Below are 22,677 nucleotides of genomic sequence, written 5' to 3'. Positions count from 1 at the left end.
TGCTATAGAAAATGTAACTGTGAGGAGGGTGATATTTTTTCTTTTAGTTCTTTATTTTTTTTTTAAGTGTTAATATTCTTATATAATTTTTTATGTTTCTCTTTTTATTCCTAACTTTTTTTTAATTTTTTTTACTTATTTTTTTAATTTTTTTTTATAATTTTTTTTTATATATTTTTTTTTAATATTTTTGTTATATTTTTGATTCAAAAAATATCGTATATTTTCTTAATAGAACTTAAACTTATTTTTTACAGTTTTTTTTTTATTTCAATTTCATTTATGTGAAGGGTGATTTTTTAAGAGCTTGATAACTTTTTTTTAAAAAAAAACGCATAAAATTTGCAAAATCTCATCGGTTCTTTATTTGAAACGTTAGATTGGTTCATGACATTTACTTTTTGAAGATAATTTCATTTAAATGTTGACCGCGGCTGCGTCTTAGGTGGTCCATTCGGAAAGTCCAATTTTGGGCAACTTTTTCGAGCATTTCGGCCGGAATAGCCCGAATTTCTTCGGAAATGTTGTCTTCCAAAGCTGGAATAGTTGCTGGCTTATTTCTGTAGACTTTAGACTTGACGTAGCCCCACAAAAAATAGTCTAAAGGCGTTAAATCGCATGATCTTGGTGGCCAACTTACGGGTCCATTTCTTGAGATGAATTGTTGTCCGAAGTTTTCCCTCAAAATGGCCATAGAATCGCGAGCTGTGTGGCATGTAGCGCCATCTTGTTGAAACCACATGTCAACCAAGTTCAGTTCTTCCATTTTTGGCAACAAAAAGTTTGTTAGCATCGAACGATAGCGATCGCCATTCACCGTAACGTTGCGTCCAACAGCATCTTTGAAAAAATACGGTCCAATGATTCCACCAGCGTACAAACCACACCAAACAGTGCATTTTTCGGGATGCATGGGCAGTTCTTGAACGGCTTCTGGTTGCTCTTCACCCCAAATGCGGCAATTTTGCTTATTTACGTAGCCATTCAACCAGAAATGAGCCTCATCGCTGAACAAAATTTGTCGATAAACACATTTCGAACCGAACACTGATTTTGGTAATAAAATTCAATGATTTGCAAGCGTTGCTCGTTAGTAAGTCTATTCATGATGAAATGTCAAAGCATACTGAGCATCTTTCTCTTTGACACCATGTCTGAAATCCCACGTGATCTGTCAAATACTAATGCATGAAAATCCTAACCTCAAAAAAATCACCCGTTATATACCACTTTTCGATTACTCATCTACCATATAACTATATAGCTATTTGCCTTAAAGTACTCCAAACACTCAACAATTACAAATTCCCATCCGTCAATTACTTGAAATCTCGTTCACCTTTTTTAACCGTTTTTGTGTTCTTTTCTCAAGTAAGTACAGCAAAGCACGTAATATAAACAATAAAACATGTATTTGCTTATAAATTTGTATACAAAATACTGTGCTTTACGAGTAAATATTTACACATATCTTGTTGTGATATTTTTTCAAATAAGCCGCGCATACGCTATGAAGTATGTGCGATTTTTCGGTTCATGGTGAGCAGATTCATTTACAAGTATTTATTTATTATTATTGAGCGGGTATTAACTTATCAATAAAAAATATAGCAATGCTACACACGCTTGAACAGTTACAGAGACGGTTACAGGCATATGTACAGAAAAAATAAAAAATTACGTAAATGTGTTGGAGCTTTACTGTTGTGTTTACTTGTGGTAAATTGGTGTATTTAAAAGATGTGAAAAAATAAAAAAAAAGTAAAAAAAAATAATGCAAAAAATTTAAATAAAATAATAAAAAATTATAAAAATTAAAAAAATAATTATAATAAATTAAAAATAATAATAATAATAAAATATCTCAAAAATCAATAATAATAATAAATTTTAAATCAAAAATTATAAAAAAATAAAAAATAATAAAAGATTCAAAAAAAGTTTTAAAAGTAATAAAGTAAATAATAAAAATACGTTTAAAAAGTAATAAACTTAAAAAAATTATTAAAAGAGTTTAAATAACAAAAAAATAATAATAATACAAAATTTTATATAAAATAAATAAAAAAAATGCAAACGTTTTAAATAATAAAAAATTAAAAAAAAGTATATCAAAAAAATAATAAAAAAATTTAAATTGACAAAATATATAAAAAAAAATAATAATAATGCAAAAGCTTTAATAAAAAGAAACTACAAAATAATTAAAAAAAATTAAAACCAAAGTATATTAAAAAAAAAATAATAATAAAAATAAATTTTAAATAAAAAATAATACAAAAAAAAAAATCATTAAATGCAAACTTGAAAAAGTCAGCCCAGTCACTGACAAGCTTTAATTAATTACTACCAATGCAAAATGTAAACAAAACTCCCTCTTTGAGCAGCACTTAGCAAGGCAAGGCGCTCCGTACAGCTAAGATTTATCCAAAATTATTTCTATTAAATATGAGAAATATACAAAATAATGTAAAGCACATTCGCTTTCGCACGAAAACCGCAAAATTATGCATAAACTGTGCTAAAGTGGAAAAATTTCGCACGTGACGTGTTCGTGAGCGCAAAAAAAAATATAAAAAACTCACTTTAAAATCACACACTCACGAACAAGTGTTTAATCAAAATGCAAGCTAATTATAAGTATTATTTAAACAACTAAAAGTACTGTAATAAATATAAACATAAACAACTACGAAACTGTCTAAGTAAAAAAGATTGAAGTTGGCAACTTTGTTACTTTTTTTCAGCAGTGATTTAACGTGTCTCGGCAGCACCTGCCTGTCTTCCAATGGGGGAATAACTTGGCTATTGGGTTTTTGGTGAGTCACTCAGTCGTTGCAAACGTCTGATTAATGATCGTACTGTGTATATTTATGTATGTATGTATATATTAGACAAAAAATATTAAGCTAGAGTGTAATGATAGCTATTATCTGTGTGAATTTTGATGAATGTGGAAATAAATTATTAATCAGCCAGCGAAACAATTTATATAACATGCTGAATGTGAAGAAGAAAAGAATTAATTAGAAAAGCAAAATCTCAAGTAATTAAATAGAATGAAGCAGAGAAATATTTATATAAAAAAGATATTTATTGGAGATTTTACTACTGTAGCTTTAAGCAAAAATTTATAAATTTAAGCTATACTTGACCTTGGGAAGCAACGTTGCCAGCAAGAAATGTATAAAATGGCCTGGTGTTTCCTTATTAAATTTTAAAAATTCTCAGCTTCGATTATATTTTGATAGAATGGCATGAAAAAATTAAAAAAAAATAAAATAAAATAAATTAATAATTAAAATCACTAATCATTAGTATATGGTAGACAATAATTAAGCTCGACCAATAAAGGTCAACAGCCAAGAGTTGCTGATTTGAATTGTTATGAGGAATAATCAATCGTTTTATATAAGATAAAATTTGCTACCTTTTTCTGATGGGATAAAAAAATAAACTAATGAAAAATAAGAAGAATTCTGAAAATATCTAGTCAAATAAAAAAGTTTTTCATACAAGAACTTGATCTTGATGATTCAGTTTGTATGGCAGCTATATGCTTTAGTGGTCCGATTTAAAATATTTCTTCAAATATCGTAGCGTTGCTTTTTAAAATAAAACATACCAATTTTTGTGAAGATATCCCGACAATTAAAAAACTTTTTCTTACAAGATCTAAATTTTTATCGCTCAGTTTGTATGGCAGCTATATACTATAGTAGTTCGATCCGAATAATTTTTTTGGAGTTTGTACCGTTACTTTCAAAAATAATCTATGCCAAATTTAGTGAACATATCTTGACAAATAAAAAAGTTTTCCATACAAGAACTTGTTTCCGTTCGTTCAGTTTGTATGGCAGCTATATGATATAGTAGTCTGACCTGAACAATTTATTAATATATCATAGCTTTGTCTCTTAGCAGAACCCATACTAATTTTAGTGAAAATATTTTGACAAATAAAAAAGTTTTCCATACAAGCACTTGATTTTGATCATTCAGTTTGTATGGCAGCTATATGCTATATTGGTCCGATTTAAACTATTTCTTTATATATCGTAGCTTTGTTTCTTAAAATAATACGCCAATTTTTGTGAAGATATCCCGACAAATAAAAAACTTTTTCATCCAATTAATAAATTTTGATCGTTCAGTTTGTATGACAGCTATAGGCTATAGTTGTCCGATTTGAAGAGTTTCTTCAGATATCGTAGCGTTGCCTTGAAAAATAATACACACCAATTTTCGTTAATATATCTCGACAAATAAAAATGTTTTTCAAACAAGAACTAGGTTTTGATCCTTCCTTTGCACTACATACTCGAACTTTGTGCTAATGGCAACACCCCTCATATACTAAAATGTACCAAAAATGCGCCAGATGCTCACATTCGAAATCTTGAAGTTGTATCGCAACTCAAATCAGTTCATTATTTTAATTTTTATAATCACATTTAAACTAGATTATTGAACTAACCAATTTTATAACCACTTTTTTACCGAAAATATAACTTGTTTTATGAAACGTAAAAATAACGCTACCTCAAATTGCTTCCTTTTGAATGCCACTCAGTTAAAGACTTTCTAATAAATTATAGTAATACGATGAATATTTCCAGTATGCAAATATCTAATCATCATATAATCAGTTAGCACATATATCACTCGGTTAATGGGGTTTGCCGTTGACATATTTATACATATGTAAATCGCAATAAAATTCTTCAGGGAAAATGTTTTATTAACATAAATAATTAATTTACGAAATGTTGGGTCGCCAATCTTATTGTGGGCTTATTTTTCAAATATTTGAGAAGCATTATCTGAACAAATAAAATCTGGTATAAATATAAGAGACTAAAATTATGGTGAGTATTTAGTTATTCACCAAATTAGCAGGGAATAGCTGGCTTCATTAGGTCAAACATTTGAGAATAGTGATTCAAACAAATAATTGGTATAATTAAGTTATAAATAGAATAGAAAGTAGTTATACCACTCAACAAATCGGTAATAATGCTGTTCGTTTTTTAAATGATAGTTCCATAATTACTACTCTGAATAAAATTTGAAATAAAACTTAGTCTCATATTTATCCTGGGCTATTCATTGAATTATTATCAGTTCTTCTATTCACTTAATCTTTGAGAGTAACGAATCGAACAATCAACTGGTATAAATACAATATATTGGTATAATCAAAGTAATAGGAAACTGGTATAAATAATAAGCTGTTATAATTAAATTTGAGATAAAATATTGAGCAGTCACACCACTTACATAATGTGATATAAAGCTGCATGTCTGTTACATTATGGTGTAACATTTAGTCTTACAGACTGTAAAATATTTCATAATTTGCAATGTAAAATATGTTATAATATGATATACATATGAGGGTAGCAAATCGAGCAAATAACTAGTATAAATATAATAAACTGGCATAATAAAATTAGCAATAAAGTTCAAAGTGATTATACCACTTACTTAAACTGGTATAAACCTGCAAGTCTGTTAAATAATGGCATAACAATTAGTTTCGGAAATTAAAAAAAATATATATTATAAGTTATTCTTTAAAAGTAGCGAATTGAACAATTAACTGGTATAACTACAATAAGCTGGTATTTTTCAATTAGAGATAAAATACCAAGCGATCACACCACTCACATAGTCTTGTTTAAAATCACAAGTCTTATATTTGTGAAATATGCTATTAAATAGTCTTTGAGTAGGTAAAACCGAACTAGTATAAAGACAATTAACTGGTAGAATTAAATAATCGATTAAATTCCGAGTGGTTAGACCACTTACTTACACCGTTATAAAGATGCAAATCTTATTAATTATGATATAATAACTGGTCTTGCAAAATATTAAATATGCTTTAAGATAATCTTTAAAAGTAGCGATTAGAAAAAATAACTGGTATAATTCGATAAAAAAAACTCCAAACGCATAGTTTTGTAATAAAATACCAGTTTTATCATACAAAATAATATATTCTTGCAGAGTAGCTAATAAAAAAACAGACTGGTATAATATTGTATTTACTGGTATAATTTACAGAAAATATAAATGACTAATATAAGTACAATAAACTGCTAGACTTCAATTGAAGATGAAATTCCAAGCGACCACAGTACTCGCATAAACTGATATCAAAGAAGCTGTTGGACTTCAATTAATCTTTGGGAATAACGAATCGAACAAAAAACTGGTATAAATAAAAAAATTCTTATAATGAGGAAATTCCAAGTGATCCAAAACTCGCATAATCTGGTATAAAAAATATAATTCTAACAACAACTGGTATAAATACAATAAACTGTTAGTCTTCAACTAAAGATAAAATTCCAAGCGATCGCAGCACTCACATAAACTGGTATAAAATAATAGCATAGTCCTTGAGAGTAACGAATCGAACAAAGAACTGGTATAAATAATAAAAATTGGTATAATGAGTGATATCTTGAATTGAGCTCTAATTGATAACTTTGTTGTTGCAATCACGTGTCTGTATTTTGCGACAACGGAGCCGAGCTCATACATAACGGGCTTGAGAAGCTAGAGCCGAAAATGTCTACTAATTTCTGACTACGGAAAAGGTTTTTGGGAGTTTTCATAGTCAAATATTTAACAACAAAGTAATGGCTTTGTACTCACAATTATTTTTTCTTAACTTATTTTCAAGAATCAAACAACCTTGAGCTTATTTGCAGTTGGGCTGGCAGTTTTTGGCAACAATTAACACTGTTTATTTACGCGTTGTATAACTAACACGCATTTAGTGTATTATTCATAATATATGTACATATGTATATATTTTCATATATTTATTTGCATATACATATTTACTTATTTGCTTATTATTCACTACTTATCACTTGTGTTTACTTGGCAAGGCACGAAAACAAAACAAAAAAAAATTATACCAAATACTATTTTTTATTTTTTTTTTAATTTATTATTACTTTTAATTAATTTTTTTATTATTGTTTTTTTTTTTTTAATTTATTTTTTTTTTATTATTTTTAATTTATTTTTTTTTTAATATTTCAATTTTGTTTTATTTTTTCTTAGTTTTTACGCGCACATTCCGAACTGAATTTAAATGACTCACTCTTGAACAGCGTCTACGGCACACTAACTCACTGCCTTACTGACATACATCAGGCGCACCGCGAGTAAATACAAAGCTTGCGCGCCATTCACGCCAAACAAACTGTACCTCGGCTATGAGTTGGCGCTGCTTGTGATGAGTGTACGCTCCACACTACTTATTTATGTTTGTAGATATGTGTGTGTGTTTAAATTTAGAGCTGGTTCCTTAACTGGCGCACACAGCTACAGCTCTTGGCAGGCAAGTCACAGTTAGTTAGTTGTGGAGTGGCGAGTAGGCATGCTGCCAGGTAGGTAGGTAGGCCAACAGGCAAACACATACAGGCTGTTGTGGGTTTGGCGCTGGTAATGAAATAAAAAACCAATGCAATTGCACACAGCGCTAAGTCTGTTGCTTTGTTGCAACTGCAACTCCCACACACCCCGCAGCGTTTAGCACATTATTATCGCAGTAGCTGCAGACAGTGTGCGCTTAAAAACTATTGACTTATCACATGTTTACTTAAAGGTCTGTTTGTATTTTTTGTTGTTTTCTTTTGTCAAATATACGCTGCTTGTTAATTTTTGACGCATATACGTACATACATATGGATATGTATACTTAACAAATATCAGTAATCACTATAATTGACTGTATATTTTGTCAATTGCGCTTAAGTATTTAAGCCGTTTACCGTTTTTGTGTCCATTTATATTTTTTTGTGCCCAGACAATAGCTTGTTGTGGTAATTTTTTGTTGTTTGTTATTGTAGCGCAATGGAAGTTAGCATTAAAAATTGTTTAAATAGCAAATTAAAAGGCTTGTATCATGCACATGCATGTTTGTGCGTGTACGCGCAGCCTTTCGGTAAGCCAACTACACACGAATTACTTTTGATGCATTGAAAGTCGCTCATACGCCGTGTAGCCTGTGTGACCGCGGTGTATAGACAGTCAGTGCGCGTGATTCAATTGCCTATTGTGTGCGTTTGTTTTTTGTTCAATCGTGTGTCATACGCATGCAAAACAAGTCCGTGCATAACCTTGCGTGATTTATTTTGCCAAATAGTTTTGATTGATTGCAAAAATTTGATTGAAGTGGAAACTGAGAAATAATGTTAAAAACAATTATTATTATTATAATCAGAAAAAAATATTATTTTATAAAAATGCAAAAAAAAATTGTTATTAAAAAAAATAATTTTATTATAATTTTTTTTATTTGTTAGTTTTTTTTTTAATTTTTTTTTTTATTAGTTTTAAAAAATAAAAGTTAAAAAATAATCTTTTAATTACTAAATTATAATTTAAGTTTAATTTTAAAATTTAGTTAAATTTTTTTAATTTTTTTTCCACCCAAAAATCAGCAAAAAATTGCTGCCTTTGTAATAAATCAAATTAAGCGCGCACAAAAATAAAGAATTAGCGACTAAATAATTAGAAAAAAACGCAAATAAAAGTAGCAAAAAAAGTATATTCAAACGTTTAACAACAATTCAAAGTTTTCAAGGTTAAGCCACACCGCACAAAAACACAATACAACTACCCCGTGCCTGCCCCAACCCGCCTTCTAAACCACTTTGCTCCAGTTATGAAAGAGTCTAAAGTCATTCGCTTGATTGGTATGTTGCCCCACGTCGGCAATTATCTATTTACCTGCTTCATGCTAACTTATGCGCACACATACACACATAGTATTTGAACACACAGCGAAACGCACACAAATAGCTACGTGGCCGCCTGGGAACGGCAATGACGCTGATTTACGCTCATTTCAAGTCAAGTAGAAATAAGTTGGCGCTATGCGAAGTATGCACAGACGCAAGCTTAACAATGCAGACAGATTCATGCATACATACGTATGTATGTATATGAAAGCATATATTTATGTATGTATATATGTATTTATGCGCGAATATTTTCCGCCAAAAATAAGAAAAGAACGCAAAAAATCTAGTTTTTTATGGAATTTCGAATAAAGAAAAAATTTTCAAAACAGTAAAATTTTCAAATTAAAAAATTTAAAAAAAAAGTAAAAACTTTAAATTAAATTTTTTTTTTAACAATTTTTTTTATTTTTTTTTTATTAAAAATTCCTGAATTTTTTCGTTGTTATAACTTTCGAATTTTTTTTTTAATAAATTTTAGAAAAAAAATGCTTAAGAAATTAAAAACAAAATTAACAATAAAAATAAAAGAAATTTTTTAATAAAATTTAGAATTAGTGTGAAAAAAATAAATTATAGCCTAATTTTTGAAATTCGTGACAATATAATACAAAATGAAAACTTTTGGAAAAAAATATTATGTAAATATTATTATTATTTTTTATAAAGACGAAAGGTTTGTAAACATTAAATTAAAAAAAAATCGAAAATTATGATTTTTTTTTTATTTTTTTTATAAAAACATTTCGAAAAATTTAATATAAGAATGTTGGAATAAAAAACATTATAGATATATGTTCAAAGTAAAAAAAATTTATGAAAATTTTACAAAATAAAATAAAACTTTAGAAAGTTTCTTAATTTTTGATTTTTTTTTAATCTTTATAATTTTTTTTATTTTCGAAATATTTTTTTTTTTTTATTTATTTTAATTCCTGAAATCGTTTGCCACACAAATTTTATTATTTTATTTTAAATACTTTTAACAATAAAACAAATTTACAAAATAAAAATCTTATAATAATTTTGGAATAACATACTTCAACAATTTGGATTAAAACTTTTTGTGAAAAATTAAATTTTGTAAAATTTTAAATTTTGGATTAAAATTTTTTGAATACTTCACTATTCAATTTTTTGGAACTTAATGATTCGGTAAAAAAAAGTAAAAACTTAAAAAAAAAAAATTAATTTTTTTATCAAATATTAATTTTTTTTTTTCAAATAAAATAAAATCATATTATGAAATATTTTTTTTTAATTCTTATAAAAATTTAATTTTTTTAACAAAAAAATGTATTTTTTTGTTAAAAAAAATTTAAATTTTTGAGCAAAGAACTATCTTACTGATTTTCATAAAAACTTTAGTTTTATTAATTTATTTATTAAAGTTTGGGAATATCATATTATTAAAATTTTTTATTTCAAATATTTTTTTAAACAGAAAGTCTTATTTTTAATTTATAAATAAAATAGACTAAACTTTTTTAACTATTTTTTTTTTTTAATTTTGAAGAAAATTTGTTAAATATTAAATATCGTTATTAAGTTTAAAAATTATTTATTAAAAAAAATTTATTGAAAACTAATAAATTTAAAAAACCTTTTTCAATATATTTTTTTTTTTATTTTATTATTAAAATGATAAATAATTTTTCTTTTAAAAAATGTTTGTTAAATTTTTTTTATTCAACAATTTTCAAAACTTTTATTGAAAACGAATAAATTTTAAAAACTTTTTTAATAAATATTTTTTATTAATAAATATTTTTTATTAAAATAATAAATAATTTTTTTTAATGTTTAAAATGTTTGTTCAAATTTTTTTATTAAAAACTTTTGAAAATTTTTATTGAAATAATTTTAATAAACACATTTTTAATATTGTTTTTTTTTTAATATTAAAATAATAAATTTAAATAAATTTTTTATAAAAATCAATAAGCAATTTTTTGTTCAAAATTTTCAATTTCCTTTCAACGAATTTCCAAAATTTATTTCAAAATTTAAAAAAAAAATTTAATTTTTTTCAATTTTCTGAATTTTTTTTTTAATGAAGTTTAAGAGTTTCTGAAAAGTTTTCTTAAATAAAATTTTAGTAATTCCTTTTTGAAAAATATTTTAAAAATATCTTTTATTATTATTTTTTAATTTATTTTATTTATTTATTTTTATTAATTACTAAAATTAAATTCTATTTTTATTTTTCAAGTACTTAGTATAATATATGACACATATTCATATTTTATTTCAACCAGTTTTCTAAATAAATATTTAGAAATATTTTTTTATATATTGTTTTTAGTTTTTTTTTTCATGATAACTTTTGTTTTTTACTTTGTTTACTTAAAATTGCCAAAATGAAAAACACTTTAGCTACTTACTTACGTCAATGGTCAGCGCATTCCGCGACAAGCGCCATAGATAAGTAAATTCTCAATTGAAATTTAGCACAGAGATAACGGTACAATTTTAAAAAATACCCATAATACAATAAGAGTATCATAGAGTCTTACGCACCATAAATAATCATACATATATATTGTATATAGTTTAAAGGCAATAATTATTGTGGGGGATGGATATTTACGAGAACACGCGTCAAACTTGTGCAAACAATAAAGCTCCCCACTCCAATAATTCAATATTTGCCGTAGACAGCGAAGTAATGGAGAGGAGACCATTCGTATTTCACTTAAGCGCCACACCACCGTTATGACCGTTATTAAAACTGCTTAATGGCAATAATTTGTTTGCGCTTTGGCCGTTATTTAGCAGCTTAAGCTTTTCACTGCGTCTGTTAGGCGCTTCTTTTGTGCCAGCGCTGCGTCGATTATAAAATGTAATAACATTCAACTATTTATGAACGCGATTTGTGGGTGCGAAAGGTAATGAGAAAGTTAAAAAAAGAATGCACTTAAGCGACTGCGCCTTTAATTGTTGGCGCACAATAGACTTGTTTCACATTGTAATTATTTTTCATGTTTTTTTTTAGCTTCTAAGCAAACACTTTGTATACTTACTTAGTATCAGATAATTAAAATCTCATTTCATACTTTCGTTAATTCATGGCGAGTCACAACGGACCAAAACGAATTTCCTAAGTGAAATCAAATTAGTGTAATTAATTTGAACTATTTTTTGTATACAAATATATGTAAATTGTGTGAAAGTGATTTTTTAATTGTCCGTAAAAAAAAAATTAAAAGACATTTAACCCTTTTGTGAACGCTTGTACAGGTCTTTTGATTTGCTGCGCGTGCGAAAAAATCATCACAATTATTGCAGTGGATGATGAGTGATTAAAATCATTGAGGAGAGCGTACTTGAGTTTTCAAAAGGAGAAATAATATTTAATAATTATTTTTCCAGCAATATTTAAGCGGTAAGTTTTAACCCTTGTATGCCTAACTTGGTCATTTTTTTGTAATATTTTTTAGAATTTTTTCGGAAGGGAAAACTTGTTTTAATATATTGTAGCCTCCCATTGTAATAGTAATGGTAAGTCGAGGGTTAAATTCGCTATTATATTATTTATTTTGAGAATGTTGTTTGAAGTACTAAAATATATTGTTAAAATATAAATATTAATATAATATAAATATATGCAAGCTTTAGGGTTAAAATATTTCTACACAAATTTTCATATGTTTCAAAAATGTTCCACGAATATTTTAGCTGACGCTTTTAACCCTTCAAAACTGAAAGAAACGTCGGAGACCCTATTTTTTAACCCTTCAAGACTTCAAACGTTAGAGACCCTATGAAATATGTGACATAGAATTTTTCAGAAAATCCCGTATGGAGCAAATATTCTACGGGTCATACTGAACAACTTTACTTATGGAACTATGGAGCTAAAACCGGTTTCGAGCCAGGAATTTTTGAGGCGAAGTTTAAAAGGTCTGAATAATCGGTTGAATGGAAGATATGTGATGCACTTGTCCAATCAAGCCGATTCCGAAAGTGATCAATAGACAGCACCAATGTATTAAATTTCATTTGAATATCTCAAAAACTGAACAACCAATTTTTATAATCCCTAAAAAATTTCACCTTTAATATCGTTGGCTTGAAACCGATTTTAGACCCATAGTCGCTTAGACAAACTTGTACAGAATGATCCTTAGAACATTTCTTGCATAAACGGTTTCCGTTTTTTGGCTCCTATTAAATCGATCCGCTCTAATGTAACGGGTGATTTTTTTGAGGTTAGGATTTTCATGCATTAGTATTTGACAGATCACGTGGGATTTCAGACATGGTGTCAAAGAGAAAGATGCTCAGTATGCTTTGACATTTCATCATGAATAGACTTACTAACGAGCAACGCTTGCAAATCATTGAATTTTATTACCAAAATCAGTGTTCGGTTCGAAATGTGTTTCGCGCTTTTTTATCGACAAATTTTGTTCAGCGATGAGGCTCATTTCTGGTTGAATGGCTACGTAAATAAGCAAAATTGCCGCATTTGGGGTGAAGAGCAACCAGAAGCCGTTCAAGAACTGCCCATGCATCCCGAAAAATGCACTGTTTGGTGTGGTTTGTACGCTGGTGGAATCATTGGACCGTATTTTTTCAAAGATGCTGTTGGACGCAACGTTACGGTGAATGGCGATCGCTATCGTTCGATGCTAACAAACTTTTTGTTGCCAAAAATGGAAGAACTGAACTTGGTTGACATGTGGTTTCAACAAGATGGCGCTACATGCCACACAGCTCGCGATTCTATGGCCATTTTGAGGGAAAACTTCGGACAACAATTCATCTCAAGAAATGGACCCGTAAGTTGGCCACCAAGATCATGCGATTTAACGCCTTTAGACTATTTTTTGTGGGGCTACGTCAAGTCTAAAGTCTACAGAAATAAGCCAGCAACTATTCCAGCTTTGGAAGACAACATTTCCGAAGAAATTCGGGCTATTCCGGCCGAAATGCTCGAAAAAGTTGCCCAAAATTGGACTTTCCGAATGGACCACCTAAGACGCAGCCGCGGTCAACATTTAAATGAAATTATCTTCAAAAAGTAAATGTCATGAACCAATCTAACGTTTCAAATAAAGAACCGATGAGATTTTGCAAATTTTATGCGTTTTTTTTTTTAAAAAAAGTTATCAAGCTCTTAAAAAATCACCCTTTATATATAAATGATCTGAGTGAAGAGCTGAGTTCGTCTGCTCTTCGGGCTGTATATCCGCGAACTAGTCCCGCAATTTTTGAGATATGACTCTGAAATTCTGCACACGTTTGTTTCCTCATAACTAGTTGATAATTTGTGTAAACCGCGGATATTGGACTACTATATCACATAGCTACCATACAAACTGAACGATCAATATAGTGTTTTTGTATGAAAAGCTTTTTTATTTAACGAGATATATTGATGAAATTTGGTATGGATTATTGCCTAGAAATATAGCTTCATCTCTGAAGAAATTTTCCAAATCGAACCACTATATCATATAACTGTCATACAAACTGAAAAATCAAATTAAAATTGATGTATGGACAACTTTTTTATTTAACAAGATATCTTCAACAAATTTGGCATGGATTATTTTCTAAAGAAATAATTTCATCTCCAAAAGAATTTTTTATATCGGACCACTATATCATATAGCTGCCATACAAACTGAACAATCGAAATAAAGTTGTTGTATGGAAAACTTTTTTATTTAACGAGATATCTTTACGAAATTTCGTACAAGTCATTTTTTAAAGAAATGATTTCATCTTCGAAAAAAATTTTTCAAATCGAACCACTATAACATATAGCTGTCATACAAACTGAACTATGAAAATGAAGTTCTTGTTCAGTGCCATCGAAGTTAAGGCTTTTTCTTGGTTTCATTATACATATTAAACAATATACATGTTTGCACAACCCAGTTCTGTATTTAACAAAAACATACATATATATTTACATAACATATACACCGCATTGTTCATTATTTTTAGCATGCACTGTTAACTTTCTTTAAAGCTGCAGTAAACACATTTCAACAATTAAAACGCATTTATATCAAATGGCTTGAAAGTATGGATGTTTTTGTGGCAGATAAGTGGCGAAATGGTTATCACACAACTGCCAGTTGAATAACCCTTTCTTATTGTTTGTTGTATTCACAATTTTTTGCTATTTTTACGCACAACTGTTTAGTACTTTAAGCCAACGCTTCTGCGCTAAAACATCTTTTAATTGGCGAAACAAATGAATTGTGAAAAATATTTTACAAAAATGTAGAAAAGACAATATTTTTTTGTTTTTTTGTAAACATTTTTGTTATATATTTTATATTTTTAACATTTTTATTCAATAACTATAAGTAAAAAATGCAAAACGAGCTTTAGTTGTTCAGTTTTCGTTTATCAAAATGTCTGTCAAACAAATGAATTAAGCTCAGACTTATGCGGCCTTTAAGCCCGTTAAACCGTTGGATCACTCTTTTTTACTAAACTTGGCATTGCGAGAATTTGGCTTTTTAACTGGTACTACAATAAACATAATTATAAGAGTCTCCGTCATACTTGAAACTTATATGCCCAGCTCAAATATTATAAATATTTTATAATGCCATAAACCATAACAGTGATTGACAAATAGATAGGCAAGCTTTCACTTATATTCTTTTTAGCCTGTCAAAGCATATATGTATGTTAATTATAAGTATCTAAGGTTGTTCTTATCTTTGCAAATTTTTTTTAAATTGCATTATAAAGTATGGAAATCAATGCATGAGATCAAATATTGACTTTCAGATAAACATCAAATATTTTATAGCGGAATAATTTAAAATTGTGGCAAAAGGAAAAAAATGGCACAATGATTTGCAAAACCAACATCATTAAGTGATAAAAAAAGTGGTTATATGTACAACAAATTGTAATGAGATTGTTATCATTGCTTCGTTGTTTACACTAGATATCAATGATTAACAAAAATTGTGGCACATTTTATGACGATGCAGAGTGTTATAGTGTCGGCGAAGACAAAAATTGGCAGTATTTTTTCAGCGGCATCTAGTGAGAGCGCAATTATTATTAGTTTCTGGTAGTAGCGACCTCTGGCGCATTTTTTTAATGTGGAAATCGACGTACACTTTCTATTATACAACTAAGTCGCCCAAAATACATACATATATGGTCAACTTAATCGACCGACTGAGTGTCTTATTGACAACATTCATCTTGAGACCCAGCATTCATTATTGGATAATATTCGACCGAATAGACCACGAAGTGAAGAAAATACAGCAGCCGTAGTTGAGAGTGTACACGAAGACCGTGGAGAGTCGATTCGGTGCAATTCGCAGCAACTCAGACTGACATATGGAATGACTGGGCACATTTTACGTCGAGACCTTAAACTGAAAGCGTACAAAATACCGCTTGTGCAAGAACTGATGCCGCTTGACCTAACCAAGCGACATCGCTTCGTTCTATGGGCACTTGAAAGGTTCCAAAAAGATTCAACGTTTTCAAGCAAAATTTTGTTCAGAGATGAGAGCTATTTCTGGCTCAATGGGTGTGCAAGCAAGCAAAATTGCCAAATCTGGGACGAAGTGCAAACTGAAGAGACTCAAGAGATACCATTTCATCCAGAAAAACAACGGTTTGGTGTGGTTTGTGCGCCGGCGGAATCAGCGATCCAAATTTCGTCAAAAATGGTGCCAGTGAGAACTCAACCGTTTTTGGGCCATGTCCAACAGTCTGTGTTTTATACCTGAATTTGAAGCTCGTGATCTCGGCGACATTCGGTTTAAACAAGACGGCTTCATTTCACACACATCGCATCAGTCAATGGATTTATTGAGAGAACACTTCGGTGAAAAAATATTTTCAGGTTTTGGGCCGTTCGATTGGCCACCAAAATCGTGGATTATCACACCGTTAGATGTTTACCTGTGCGGACAATACCGCTTCGATTTAGGCCTTGGAACAGCTTAGATGTTCCAAATGTGGCACTACTAGTTTATATATGGTGGAGGTGCTAAGGAAGTCGATCCTAAAAGGGATCGCTCTGGGAAAGCTTAGTAGAACGATACGTTGTGGTACCTAAAATTCCTATATAATTGATCATGAGAACTGTGATGTTCTGTGATTTGTGATAATCGACAAAGCGCTTTGAGTCTGTCACGAATTTGTTGAGACGGCTAATGTCGGTTTCAACTATATCTTCTACTTACTGACTACCGAGATTTTTCATCCTCAGTCTTGCCAAGGCGGGACAATGGAGGGAAAGTGCGAACCAGAAGGGACGGGTTCGCTGTTCGATGAGGTTACTTAAACCTTATTTTCTCCTGAAGGACCTGACGTTATTATTCAACTTTATTTTGCTCGACAATTTTATCATACAGTTTATAGTATGTTCCGTGTGTCAATTTAACGACTTTTATGAATTATAAAATTATTCCAATAAAATCAGAAAATCCGCTAACTTCGGCTTCAGAGAAAATTACCAATCACAGGAAAGTTATATAAAGAATCTTTTGTATAAGTCAAGGCTATTATAGTTTCGATGCAAACTTCTCTTATGTCACTTTCCAAAATATTAGCGTTAAATAATAAGGTAAAAGTAAAAAGTATTGAAAATATATTTCAAAATCCCTGCATAATTTCTATTACCGAGAAAGTAAAAGTTCGTTAATGAGATGCATAAAATAAAAAATTAATAAAAAAGCATTATTGAAATGCAATAAATTCGACTAATATAACTTTTACCGATTTGTCGACTGTCATTTGCATTTTTTCTCCCGCACACAGAGAAAAAGTTCGAAAGGGAAGTGCGTGTAAATACTTTCGATTTGCGACGCTCTTTTTTTTTGAACATGCAACCGGTAAAGCTGTGGTTTTTAATTAATTCACTTAAATGCGAGAAATAAAAACGCACGCACACACATGCAAATACAACGTTGGTATAGCGGTTAAACGTCATTGAACTTCATTTAATTATTAACTTATGCCGTTGCCACTGCGCTGCAGCTACGTTTGAACTCCAAGCCAGCTTAAGGTTTTACACACAAACACCCTGTGAACAGTTTGAGGGTGTCTTATAAGCAAATATATATTGTATTAATTGCAGTAAAGTCTAAATATCAACAGCTATATTTAATAAATATTATCCACCTAACACATATATGTACATATAAGTGTGTGTTTATGCTTGCAACTCAAATTTCCATTTCTTTGATTTCTGGCTTTGCTAGCGTCGCTTGTGGTGTCTTGCCTACTACATATTGAGTGTTGTTGTTATTATTATTTTGTTTCGATTTTAATATGCCGCTTATGTCAGTTTATGCTTTTCTCTCACACACTATAATCATACATAAAGTTTGTGCTTTTTCTCTGCGTACTTTGAACCGCATAGCCGCTTGTACTTCCTCCTATACGCGGCGCTTTGGCGTCAAGCTGCTTTGGCGCTGGTCATGGGTTGATCAATATTATGCCATAAATGCCAGTGAATGTGTGTGGAGGCAAAAATGAATAATAAATATACGCACTAAAATTGGAAAAATATGCGCTTTGAGCATGTTGTGATCTACTTTTAGAATATGTCATTACTTTCTTATACTCTGCACCCCTCTTCTGCCATAACTTTGACACGGAGTTTGTAGAAACCAAAAGGAAAGAGTAACCGACTCTATAAAGTATATTTATAAATGATCAACATGACATACTGACTCGATTTAACCATGTCGGTATGTCTGCATATACGCCAATTTGTTCGTCTGGTTTTTAAAATATATAGATCTGAAAATCTTTACGTGTTTTTTTTTCCTCAGGAAACTGCACATTTGGCAAAAACGCCGATATCGAACTACTCTAGCATATAGCTGCCGTAAATTTTGAAAGAGAACGTGAGGTGAATGGTAAAACAAGGTGACTAGACAGGATATCTCTGGGCAGTGTCAAAAACATTATAAGATAGTATGTATGATAACGTACGAGGTTTGACAATTAAGTAATGAGACTGATTTTATTGCCGCGCTGAAGTCTAGTATTGCCAAGTACTTGAAAGATTGCGAAAACGAGTCAACAGGGTGCGCCCAGACATCGCTCGTAACTGGATCGTTCATCACGACAACACGCCATGCCACACCGCTCTCAGCGTGTCCCAGTATTTGGCCTCTAAAGGGATCGCCGTGTTGCAACAGCCGCCTTATTCGCCTGACATGTCACCCTGTGACTTCTTTTGTTTCCTAAAACAAAATCGGTGGTCAAAGGAACCCATTTTGAGTCGATTACGGACATCGAGGCGGTCGTGACGAGGGTACTCGCGGACATCCCAGACGAAACGAGAAATGTTACGAAGCATGGAAAACGCGCTGTCATACGACTATACTATACTACCTTACTAACTTTCCGACTAACTGAACTAAAGTACTTAGAATTAGAACTTCTTCTTCTTCTTCTTAATTGGCGTAGACACCGCTTACGCGATTATAGCCGAGTTAACAACGGCGCGCCAGTCGTTTCTTCTTTTAGCTACGTGGCGCCAATTGGATATTCCAAGCGAGGCCAGGTCCTTCTCTACTTGGTCCTTCCAACGGAGTGGAGGTCTTCCTCTTCCTCTGCTTCCCCCGGCGGGTACTGCGTCGAATACTTTCAGAGCTGGAGTGTTTTCATCCATCCGGACAACATGACCTAGCCAGTGTGTGAGACCTCTAATTTAATGGATTTATGAGTACAGAGCACTAACCAGGTTAGAATAATATGGAGCTTTGTTAATCAAACAACTACTTACAGTTGTTAAAAACAGAATGAGAGGTTTGTAGCCACAGTAAGGATAGCCAGCTGAGCGTATAGTCCTTTCAAGGTAATCCATAGCTCTCACGTACGAATCGCATCATTAAAAGAAATCGATAAAAGTTCGCTGACGATCTCTCACTAGACGAATTTGAATCTAAGCTGAATTATAGAGCTATGTATGTATACTATGTATAGAAGCAACTCAGAGAAAGAAGCATTCGATAAAGCATCTAGTGCTGATTTCTCTCTAAACTGAACTATAAGGGTCGACGTAAGAAACTTGCGCGAAGATAACTCTAACAATTAAAGTTCTGCTTACTGTTATGAGATAATGTCTATAATAATGAGAGGACCGATAATTTAGCGGAGATAATTGATACTTTAAAATAAGAATAAAATAAATAATAGAGTCGGAAGAGTGGCGTAGTTGTGTATATCGTCAGCAACATTGTTTTTAAAGGGTTTCATGATTTTTTCTTTTATAAATGTTCCGCGTTCTGTTTCACTGCTAGGCGGCGCCGAGTCAAGTGCGGTTCTCGCTAAACTGATTAGAAACTTCATTATATTTTATAATTACTACTGTGCATATAACATACACGCATATATAGAACATATATAGAAACCTCGAACCAACGCATGTAGCTTGCCATTTTCGAGCCGCCCAGCGCGCCTACGGCTATGCAAATTTCAAGTGTCCCCAAATACAACTTTTGTTATTATTATTATTTATATTTCATTTTCAATTGCTAGCTCATTTAACAACCTTAATGAGAGACTACCCAATTTTTTGTTGTTGTTGTTAATTTGCAGGTTTTCAATATGCTTTTTCTATTCTTCCAACACATTTCCTTTCATATTTGCTCTACTTATTGAAATTGACTTCGTATTTGCTTGGCGCTAATGAGTTCGAATTGTGCAATGCGTTTTGTTGTAAGCACAAAAACAACAAACGAAAAATAATTATTTTTCTGCATTAGTCCGTTGAAATTTCATTAGGACGCAAAAAGTGCCGCTAAGCTGTGCAAACTGGTTTAAGAATATATGTGTGTATATTGTATATAATACAATATATATATAAATTATATATATGTACATTTGTAAAGTGTTTTCTATTGACTGTCAAAAGATAAGCGAGATATGAGTACTGGCTCTCATCGTTGGCGAGTTATCAACAGAAAGCGTAAATAAATTTAAGTAGTTTTACATAGAAATTGAAGGGTTCAGCAAACTTGCAAAGGAAATTCGCTTGAGATGGCAACAAAATTGAGCAGCAAACCTTTGAGATTATTCGGAATTCAAGAGAAGATGATATATATATTTGTATATAATAGGGGATCCAAGGTGGGTACTTTTTCAAGAGCCCGTTTTTGAGCGGTCATACGTAAGTCGTGTCAACATAGAGAGTACATACGACGACCGTAGAAAGTCGATTCGGCGCCGTTCGCAGCATCTCGGACTGACATATGGAACGACTCGGCGCATTTTTACGTCGATATCTTAAATTGAAAGCTTATAAAATACAACTTGTGTAAGAACTGAGGCCGCTTGACCTTCCCAAGCGACATCGCTTCGCTCTATGGCCTCTTGAAAAGTTCTAAGAAGATCTGATGTTTTTGAGCCAAACTTTGTTTAGCGATGAGGCCTAGTATTTCTGGCGCAATGGGTATATAACAAGTGAAATTGTCGCTTTTGAGGCAAAGAGCAACCTGAGGACATTCAAGAGCTGCCATTTTATACAGAAAAAGTAACGGTTTGGTGTGGTTTGAGAGTCGGCGGAATCATCGGTCCATGTTTCTTCAAAAATGATGCCGGTGAGAACGTAATCGTCAATGACGACCGAACCGACTATTTGATGCCTGAAATTGAAGCTCGTGATCTCAGCAACATTTGGTTTCAACAAGACGGCGCCACTTCCCTCACATCGCATTAATCAATGGATTTATTGAGAGAACACTTCGGTGAGCAGATTATTTTACGTGTTGGGCCGGTCGATTGACCACAAGATAGTGTGATATCGCATCGTTAGACTTTTTCGTGTGGGGATATATAAAGTTTAAAGTCTTTGTGGACAATCCCGCTTCGATTCAGGCCTTGCATAAGTTTTGGATTTTCGAGAGGTCCTATAAAGACGGAACAAGTATATGATCTACACCAAAAGTAGGCAAATTTTAGAAAATATATTCTCTTTAGAAAAGTAGTACAATGAAGCAACTTAGCAGCTCACATTTTTCTCATGTTTCCTTACGTCCTTACTCTAACAACTGTATTTCATAATAAAGTATTTAACAAACTTACCGTATTTTTATCAAACGATAGATTAGTTATCCAGTTATAACTGCTTCTTTTTGAAAGAAATTTCGTTGTTGTTTTCAGCTTATGCTCTTATGTTGATATTCGGTTGTTCCACGCGCAAATTTCTACACTGCAATTAAAATTTGGAACAATTAGCCGTTTGTTTATTGGAGATGAACTAATTAAGCAAACTTAACGTCAACGGGATATTACTTTCATTTTTGTGTTAAGTTCTCAACACAGCATAAATAAAATATAAGGCACAAGAAACAAAATCAACAGCGAGGGAAACAAACTCAACGCCAAAAGCAGCACAAATGAGCACAAGTACGAAAAAGAAAACAAAAAAAAAAAAAAACAAGATAAAAAATAGAAACCAAATTAATTTACGGAGACATGAATACCACACAGAATTTAACTGTAAGCGGATGTTAAGATGGCTGAGAATGGGGAATGAAAAAAAAAAACAAAAATATGGGAAACGATGCAACAAAAAGCGCGAACTGAAGCTTAATGAAAAATGTGTGAGCTTAAAAATTAGAAAAAAAGTAAAAAAATGGAAGCAAACTGATAAATTAACGGCACATGCGCACTATTAGCGTCCGTCATATTTTTTGAGGATATGTGGAAGGCACAAAAATCAAAATGTTGTAAGAAGTTTTGCTGTTATTTTTCATGTTTTTCTTATACTGCAACAGTAACCTAATTTTTAATATAAATCCATCGATAAGTTCAAATAGTATTTGAAACATAACCTAACCTAAAAAAAAAATCAAAAATATTTAGAATGATATTGCATATATCGAACCGTTTAGACTAGCTGAATAATCTTCAGTTGCCATATTAAAAGTATTTTCTCAGTTGATTC

General features: G+C 31.1%; 1 protein-coding gene across 6 annotated transcripts in view; it reads right to left on the bottom strand.

The window, feature by feature from the left end:
- The window catches only part of LOC105233127 (general transcriptional corepressor trfA), a 53,051-nt gene that overhangs the window by 14,933 nt on the left and 15,441 nt on the right, over positions 1–22,677 (bottom strand). For 2 of the 6 annotated variants that reach the window (XM_049451559.1, XM_049451561.1), the window contains exon 2: positions 21,813–21,939. The gene's annotated coding sequence lies outside the window, so the exon portion shown is untranslated. Of the gene's footprint in view, positions 1–6,666; positions 6,819–6,887; positions 6,911–7,123; positions 7,148–21,812; positions 21,940–22,677 lie in introns of those variants that run through there. The other 4 variants (XM_011215101.4, XM_049451562.1, XM_011215098.3 and 1 more) reach the window with 4 other exon arrangements.

This window comes from Bactrocera dorsalis, chromosome 3 (assembly GCF_023373825.1).
Source record: "Bactrocera dorsalis isolate Fly_Bdor chromosome 3, ASM2337382v1, whole genome shotgun sequence".
Taxonomy (NCBI): Eukaryota; Metazoa; Arthropoda; class Insecta; order Diptera; family Tephritidae; genus Bactrocera; species Bactrocera dorsalis.
Note: the sequence above shows the minus strand (reverse complement) of the source record. Positions and strands in the feature narration are given on the sequence as shown.